Source organism: Neophocaena asiaeorientalis, unplaced genomic scaffold, assembly GCF_003031525.2.
Source record: "Neophocaena asiaeorientalis asiaeorientalis breed wild unplaced genomic scaffold, Neophocaena_asiaeorientalis_V1.1 scaffold204, whole genome shotgun sequence".
Classification (NCBI taxonomy): domain Eukaryota; kingdom Metazoa; phylum Chordata; class Mammalia; order Artiodactyla; family Phocoenidae; genus Neophocaena; species Neophocaena asiaeorientalis.
This window is the reverse complement of record NW_020173922.1, coordinates 10,476,621-10,483,891: the sequence shown is the minus strand read 5'-3', so window position 1 is coordinate 10,483,891 and position 7,271 is coordinate 10,476,621. Positions and strand designations below refer to the sequence as shown.

General features: G+C 42.3%; 1 protein-coding gene across 1 annotated transcript in view; it reads right to left on the bottom strand.

Annotated features, from left to right (window-relative positions):
• Nucleotides 1–2,942: 2,942 nt before the first annotated feature.
• The window catches only part of SH3RF2 (SH3 domain containing ring finger 2), a 137,450-nt gene continuing 133,121 nt past the window's right edge, over nucleotides 2,943–7,271 (bottom strand). The window contains exon 11 of the mRNA XM_024752332.1: nucleotides 2,943–3,794. The gene's annotated coding sequence lies outside the window, so the exon portion shown is untranslated. The remainder of the gene's footprint in view (nucleotides 3,795–7,271) is intronic.

The following is a 7,271-nucleotide window of genomic DNA, read 5'->3' as shown; positions in this document are numbered from 1 at the left end:
GGCCTGAGGGACGGGTCTATTAAGTGAAAATAAACCTCTTTTATTGTTTCATGCAAAAACACATATTGTGCTTCACAAGCTTACAGCTGGGAACAATATGCATTTTTGGCAAAAGAGACTTGGGTGACCTCTCCACTCTCACACGATGACCCCTCACTGTGTGAAGAGTAGATGGCATTTCACACACCGGCTACTGGCCCAGTGCTTCTCTTGGCTGTGGTCAGAGGTGGTCAGAGGTGCAAGTGAACCTCTCCAGCAAGGGAGCTCCCTTTTCCCCTTTGCTTCTTCTGATCAGTCTCGGTGGTAGAGCAAACTTAACACTTCTTTAGAGCCACAAACCCAAACAAATAAAACTCTGGGCTCTGAAAGCATTGAGTTTGCCAATGAATCACGGAACATCAGAGAATTAATATGTGGATGGTTCTTTGAAAACAGGATGGTGGAGAGTAGTCCTGAAGAAAGGTGGCTCAGGGCCATGACTTCTAGTTTCCCCTAGAACATGTCAAGTCCATGAAGAAAGAACTTAACAAAAATATGTACTTGCTTCCCAGCAGAAAAGTTATCCAACGCCCAGTGCTTAAGTGAGAGACAACACATTTGATCTTAAAGTTCCCATTTCCTCAGACTTACAAGAAGCTGTCAGAGGTACAATTTTGAGTTACCCAACAGTGGAGGCTTCTCTGTGTTTTTCTTCTCACTAGAAAGTTCCTTTTGATTTTCCAGGATGCAAAATGTGGGACGGATCTCTGATGACTCCGTGTGGGCAAACAATACCAACACATATGCAACAGACATTTCAAAGTAATCCATTCAGATTATTATAAATTACAAAACCAGGAAGCAAACCAATGAAACCCCACCAAACCTTTTGGCTTTACAATGCAGTATACCAATGAGGAATAAGATGCCAGCCCTGGAACTCTCTATTTTTTGGAACGAAGATATGAAAAGTGTCCACTGCCTTATAAAATAATTTTTATGTGTTTATATATTTTACATATCTAAGGTTTATTTGTACAATAGTTGATAATGACTAACATGTTATATATACCCTTTTTATAAACATTATTCACATACCTATTACATCATAAAGATTGTCTTTTGGTCTATTAAAAACATTGTACTGAAAAAAGAAGCAGAGACACAAGAGTCTATAGATTTTCTGCTGATATTTCCATGGAAGAGTGAAGTTTTCTCCTCTTTCATTTTCTCTTTCCTCCTTTTTCCCCCTAAACAACACCCTCTCCCCCTGACCCAGCATGCAGTAATAAGAAGCAACAATTCCAGAAGATGAAACTCAGACTTCATGGTTAGCAGACTATTCTCCGGTGCATTTCTGGGCTGACCTCATTCTAATCATTCTACTTCATCCTTGGCTGCATTCCCAACACCTCCAGCACTTTTTGACCCACGACAATTTGGAATATATGTGCTGGAGCTCACAGTCTGGAGATGAAAACTTTAGCAAATGGGGGAGCTTTTCTTATGCTTCTGAGTTTGGGTGGGAACAAATCATAGTCTTCATTTTGTGCTTTAGAAAAAAAATATTTTGTTTATTTGGCTAAGCAGTTTCAAAGGAAATCAAAATCTTCATAAAACCCTCCATGAAACTATAAGACATGGAAAGTTCCCAGAGAAGAAAAAACAGCAAATGTAAAAACTAGGAGTGGTGGTTTCCTGTTATTCTAAATGTGAGGGGGGGAAGCCAGTCTAAGAAGAAGAAAGTCTGAGCGAGAGGGCCTTGGGGACAAAGCTATAATTAGCCAATGTGGTCTAATGGTTTCTGGGCGTTAAAAGTTGTATTGTTCCCCCATCCCCACCCAGCTTATACAACTTGCTTTTGTGTGGACAGCTTGCCTATACTTAAGCTTTCTGTATATCACCTATAAAACTAAAATTCCTTCCAACTCTGACACTCTGTGACTTTGCCCTGGCTAGTGAAGTCTTTGAAACCTATCTATAGGTGGGCTGTAAGGCCTCATGACTGTAACAGTAGCTGCCAGAATCTGAAGGCAGCATGTCTCTATTCATTGCTTCTGAGGAGCCAGCCAAACCCAAATTCATCCCAGAGGAAATGGAACCGACATTTAGTCACAGTAGTTCAGAGAAAAGGGATGACCGACAATTGGCAGTACCATCATGGACCACATGTAAGAAGGAGATGTTGTCACTGCATTGGCCTTTCTGTGGTCTCGTCATACCTCTTGCTTCTCACTCACGTCTTGGCAGATAAAGCCAATGCTGTGGGGCTTCTTGTTGCCTATTATCACCTTCCCCTGGGGTTAACCAAGAGAAGGCTATGATTAAGAAGTCCATCAAGTTAGTCATCCCATTAAGACACAGGTGCCAGTTTGAGCCCTGCAAGTGACAGCTTCACACAGAGGAAAACATTTCTGTAACCACAAAATACAGTCCTTACTCAGCTCATGGTTTGGCTTGGCTCCTTACCAGCAGGACTAGATGAAAGACTGGGGATGCTTCAGTGCAAAATTATGATACTGAACTTCAAAACCATCTGTTAATACATATCCAAATCATGCTGCATTCATGTCATTGTCTTTGATAATCAAGGTGGCATGTGCTTTTAGAGATGAAACTCTTATTGATGTCTTAAGATGGGGGAGAAGATGAAAACACATGGCTCAAAGAGTCTGGGGGTATTTGTGCGTTTCGTTTATCTGTACAATCTTTCAGATTAGCACAGATAATTTATTTATTTATTTATTGCGGTACGCGGGCCTCTCACTGTTGTGGCCTCTCCCATTGCGGAGCACAGGCTCCGGACGCGCAGGCTCAGCGGCCATGGCTCACGGGCACAGCCACTCCACCACATGTGGGATCTTCCCGGACCGGGGCACACACCCGTGTCCCCTGCATTGGCAGGTGGACTCTCAACCACTGCGCCACCAGGGAAGCCCAGCCCAGATAATTTAAAATTTATATTTTAAATTATAGTCTTTTTGAAAAAATAGGGGTAGAATATCTTCTTTTGACTCTTTTAAGATGACTTATTTCTGAAGAAAAAAGCCTGCATGGTTATAACTGATTTTTATATCTTTAGACTTGAAATAGCACTGCAGTCTGTGGCATCTCCCTTATAACATCATGCATGTTTCTTGTCTGAGATTATTTATGTACTAAGTCCTTATTTCCTTGATTGGTATATTCTAACAAGAACCCTCTGGATCAGAAAGTATCAGGGTGGAAAGACAGAACGGAATTGGAATGGAAAAGAATGTGGATGTGGTGGCGTGATGCAGGATGCACAGTCAGGGGAGGGAGTGAAGGCTGGGGACATTGTGAAGAAGCACTAGCCCCTCTGGCTTGAACATCTGAGAGGAGAATATTATGCCATCCCCTGTACTGCTCTAAATCTGAGCTGGAGCAATAGGCCAGACACAGTGTTGGGAGGCATTTGATGTTCGGTCTTTTCATTTGTCAGTTAGGTGCCAAGGTGTGAGAAATTGGCAAGACAACGTTTGGCATTGACAGCAGAACAGAATAACAGAAGGGCCAGGAGTCTGGTGTAACGTGTAGCGGCACATGACTCACGTGCTTTTCTCCAACCTGGCCCGCCACCCATTGATACTGTGGGAAGACACATTTGCTTTTTCTCCTATTACCCTGCTGTCTTGGAGGCCAGCCTACTGGTATTCCTGTACCATCCCTGATGTCCAAGGGGTATCACATGGTCCACAGCTCTGTACCGAGCGGTTTCCATTCAAGCAGACGATTTGCTCTCTTCAGTAACCGGTTATTGCTAGCTCCTCCTGGGAAGATTTCCAAGGTCGGGTCTGTGAAGGTGAAAAGGATTTTAGAATCTATTGTGTGTGAATGCAGCCTGGTTAGAACTGTAGTTCTTTAAAATTCTTAAGTCTTTTGGGCAGGAATTTGTCTTTTCATTTCACAAAAGAGATGTCGTGTCCTCCGTTCGTCATATCAGGAGGTACACACTACCTACTTCCCCATTACTGGAGATGCTAACTTTGATCTTTTGGTTAAGGTGGTTGTCTACCAGCTTTCTTCACTATAAAATTGTTATTTTCCCATTTGTGATTAATAAGTATCTTTTGAGGAGATACTCTGATACACTAGTTTTAATCCATTGATGACTTTTGCTCGAACCAATTGTTACTGCAGTGGTTGTCAAACTGGGATTTTAAAAAATTCCATCATTCCTTCTACAATTTTTAGTTGGCCCTGTACTGTAAGGAAGAGCTTTTCCTTCTCCCTCATTTCTTTATATAGTATGGACTCAGGGATTCCTATTTGATTATTTGTAAGGATTATCATCCATTACTGCCAAAAATGAATAATCTGAATCTATTGATTAAGAAATGTCAGACAAAGCCTAATTGAGAGACATTCTATAAAATAAATGGCCTATATTCTTTGAAATGCCATGATCATGGAAGACAATGAATCTTGAGGAACTGTTCCAGATTAAAAGAAACTAAAGAGATATGACAAATACAATATGTGGTCCTAGATGGGATCCTAGACAAGACATCAAAATCTGTTTTCTCTGTAAAGGAAAAGAATGGGACAATTGGATAAGATCTGTAGTTAATAGTGCTATATCAGTGTTAATTTCCTGATTTTGGTAATTGCATTGTGATTATGTAACACCCTTGTTTTTAGGAAATACACACTGAAATGTTTAGGGGACTTGATTTTTAGCTTACTTCCAAACAGTTCAGAAAAATTATATATATAATTTATATTAAATTTTAATTTAATAATTAATACATATGTACCTACATATATAAAAGAGAGGATCAAAACAAACATAGTAAAATGTTAATATCTAGGGAACCTAGTCCTGAAGGGTATACAGGAATTCCTTGTACTATTTTAGCAACATTTCTAAAAGTCTGAAATTATTTAAAACATAAAGTTAAAATTCACGAGCCCCCAGAATTTCTCCAAAGCCTCAAATATTTTATTTTTGATATCCAAACCCAACCTGCATTCCTGTCATCCCCACACGTGTAGCCAATGTCCTCCCCTTCCTGCCTAGCCCCTGGTGCCTCTTCTCTTCCCGAGGCTGAGGATGCTCGGAAGGAAGTGCAGCCAACACTTCCAGCTGCCTCTTGTCCAGGTGAGGGCAGGCGGTTTGGATGGGCATCACAGGAGCTGGCTGCTCTCTGTGACCTTGCTGCCAGTGCTTGGCTCTTGGCCCTTCTGCAAATGAAGTCCCAACTGACCATGCTGAAGGGGGACAGGAGAAAGCTAAAAGGATGACGGGAAATTGGTCCAATAACATTTAAAAAGATTTGCTTTCTAAAAGACCCAGGCTCGGAGTTTGTCCACAAGTGAATTCCCATGAAAACCCAGTAAAACAGGAAATAAGTAGGAGAGGGAGTTTTCTATCTCCTGCCCAATGTCTTTCATTTGGAGCCTGAGTCCTTTTCTATCCAACGACTCCTGCTGATTTAACAGGCCAGTTTTGTCTTTGGGGAAATTTTAGTGATGATCACAGACAGGTTCATTCTTTGCGGGGTGGCACAGGACAGCTGGATCTTGCAAGCAAAGTTTATGGGAAGTATCGGTTTTGGGAGTCTGATCAAAACCCACTCTCCAAAGGCAGAAGCATGAATTGTGGCTACAGAGACTAAGTATACAGAAGGAGCCTGAGCTTTCAAGCAGGCAGCCACATCTGGGCTAACAACTGAGCTTCTCTGTGCTCTCAGGGCCTGCCGATGCAAGACAGGACTTACGTGCTCCACTCAGAATAACAGCAAGCAAGTAAGAGCCATTGGAGGCTCCAGGTGGCTGCTTCCTATTCAACGCGAGAAGCAGGAATGCATAGAAAGCCTGTGATTATGAGGACGCATTCTGCGTCCCATCATGACGATAAGTTACACAGGATTTGGAGTTATGCTGTCTCCATCGTACACCCCCAAACATGGGCAGGAGTTTCAGCCTGCTATTCACAACTTTTATCCCTAAAAAGGGAAGACACCTGTGTTAGACATAGTCTGCTTCTCCTCCCTGTGCCTAAGTGGGTACCGGCACTGATGCTGGGCACCTGCCTCTGGAGATGGGTCAACCCGTTGCTATCACAGGGGGCCTGGAAATGGCTGCTTTGATCTGCACATCAGGCCTGGCATCAGCAGCTGGGGGCATATCCCTCCGAGACTGGAGGCAAGGTGATTTGAGACAACTGCTTCTGGATCTCAAGGGAGTAGTGGCGGTTTGTTAGCTCTTTAACTACCTTTGTTGTGATGTAGCATTTCTGAGGGTGAGCGCAGGGACAGGGAAGTAATAAGGAAGTAACTGCCAAGGGAAGGCCAGCTGCCACATGAATCTGATCTTCCAGGTTGTGCTAAATGATGTAGAAAGAACTTCAACTCTAAGATCCACTGACATTTTAATGGACACTCAAAAATCCCATCAGTGGCAGGAGGGGTGAATTTACCTATGGCTGGCGTTGTACAGTACTGGGTAGCAGCTCTTATCAGTCCTGTGTCTACAGGCCAGGGGTTTTAGGATTAGGCAGGTAATAATGCTTTGCTTATTGAGCACTCAGGGGACAGGTCTGCTTGAAGTAGAAAACCCTGATGTCTGCAGGAAAGCTTTTGTGTCTCTTCTTAAATGAGGTGGCAAGCAGCTAGCAGCATCCACTGGGGTCCGATTGCCTGGGTTTATTCCCAAGCTCCACCAAGTCCCAACTGTATGACCCCATGGAAACTATTTAATCTCTCTAGGTCTTAGTTTCTTTACCTGTAAAATGGGCATAGTAATAGTATTTACTTTGTATGGTTGTAGTGAGATTTTAAAATCAGTCAATATAAGTAAAGCACATAAAAATGTCTGGCACAAGGCAGGGGGTCTGTCTATCATTGTTGGCTCAAAAGTATTACTATAAATTAAGAGACCTCTTCAAGGCTATTTATTATGTTCCTGGTTCTTGATTATCTCAAAGAATGGAAAACCCTACAGGTGGTGGATACAGATCATTAAACTGGCTCATGGTCACACTCATTACTGGAGTCTCTTTTGCCTTAAAAACCTGAATAGAGTTCTTAAAATTTTACATCCTAATCCACAAAATGAGGATAACAATAGCTCAGTATTTACTTTATATGATTGTCAGGAGAGAGCCTCTATTATTCTTCCTATTATACAGATGAGAAAATTGAGACTCAGAGAGGTGAAGTGACTTGCTCAGAGTCACACAGTGAGTCACACTTGAGATACAATGGGTGTTCTGATTCTATAGCCTGGGATCTCCACTGCTAGGCCAGAGAAAGGTGAGCGGAAGAAAG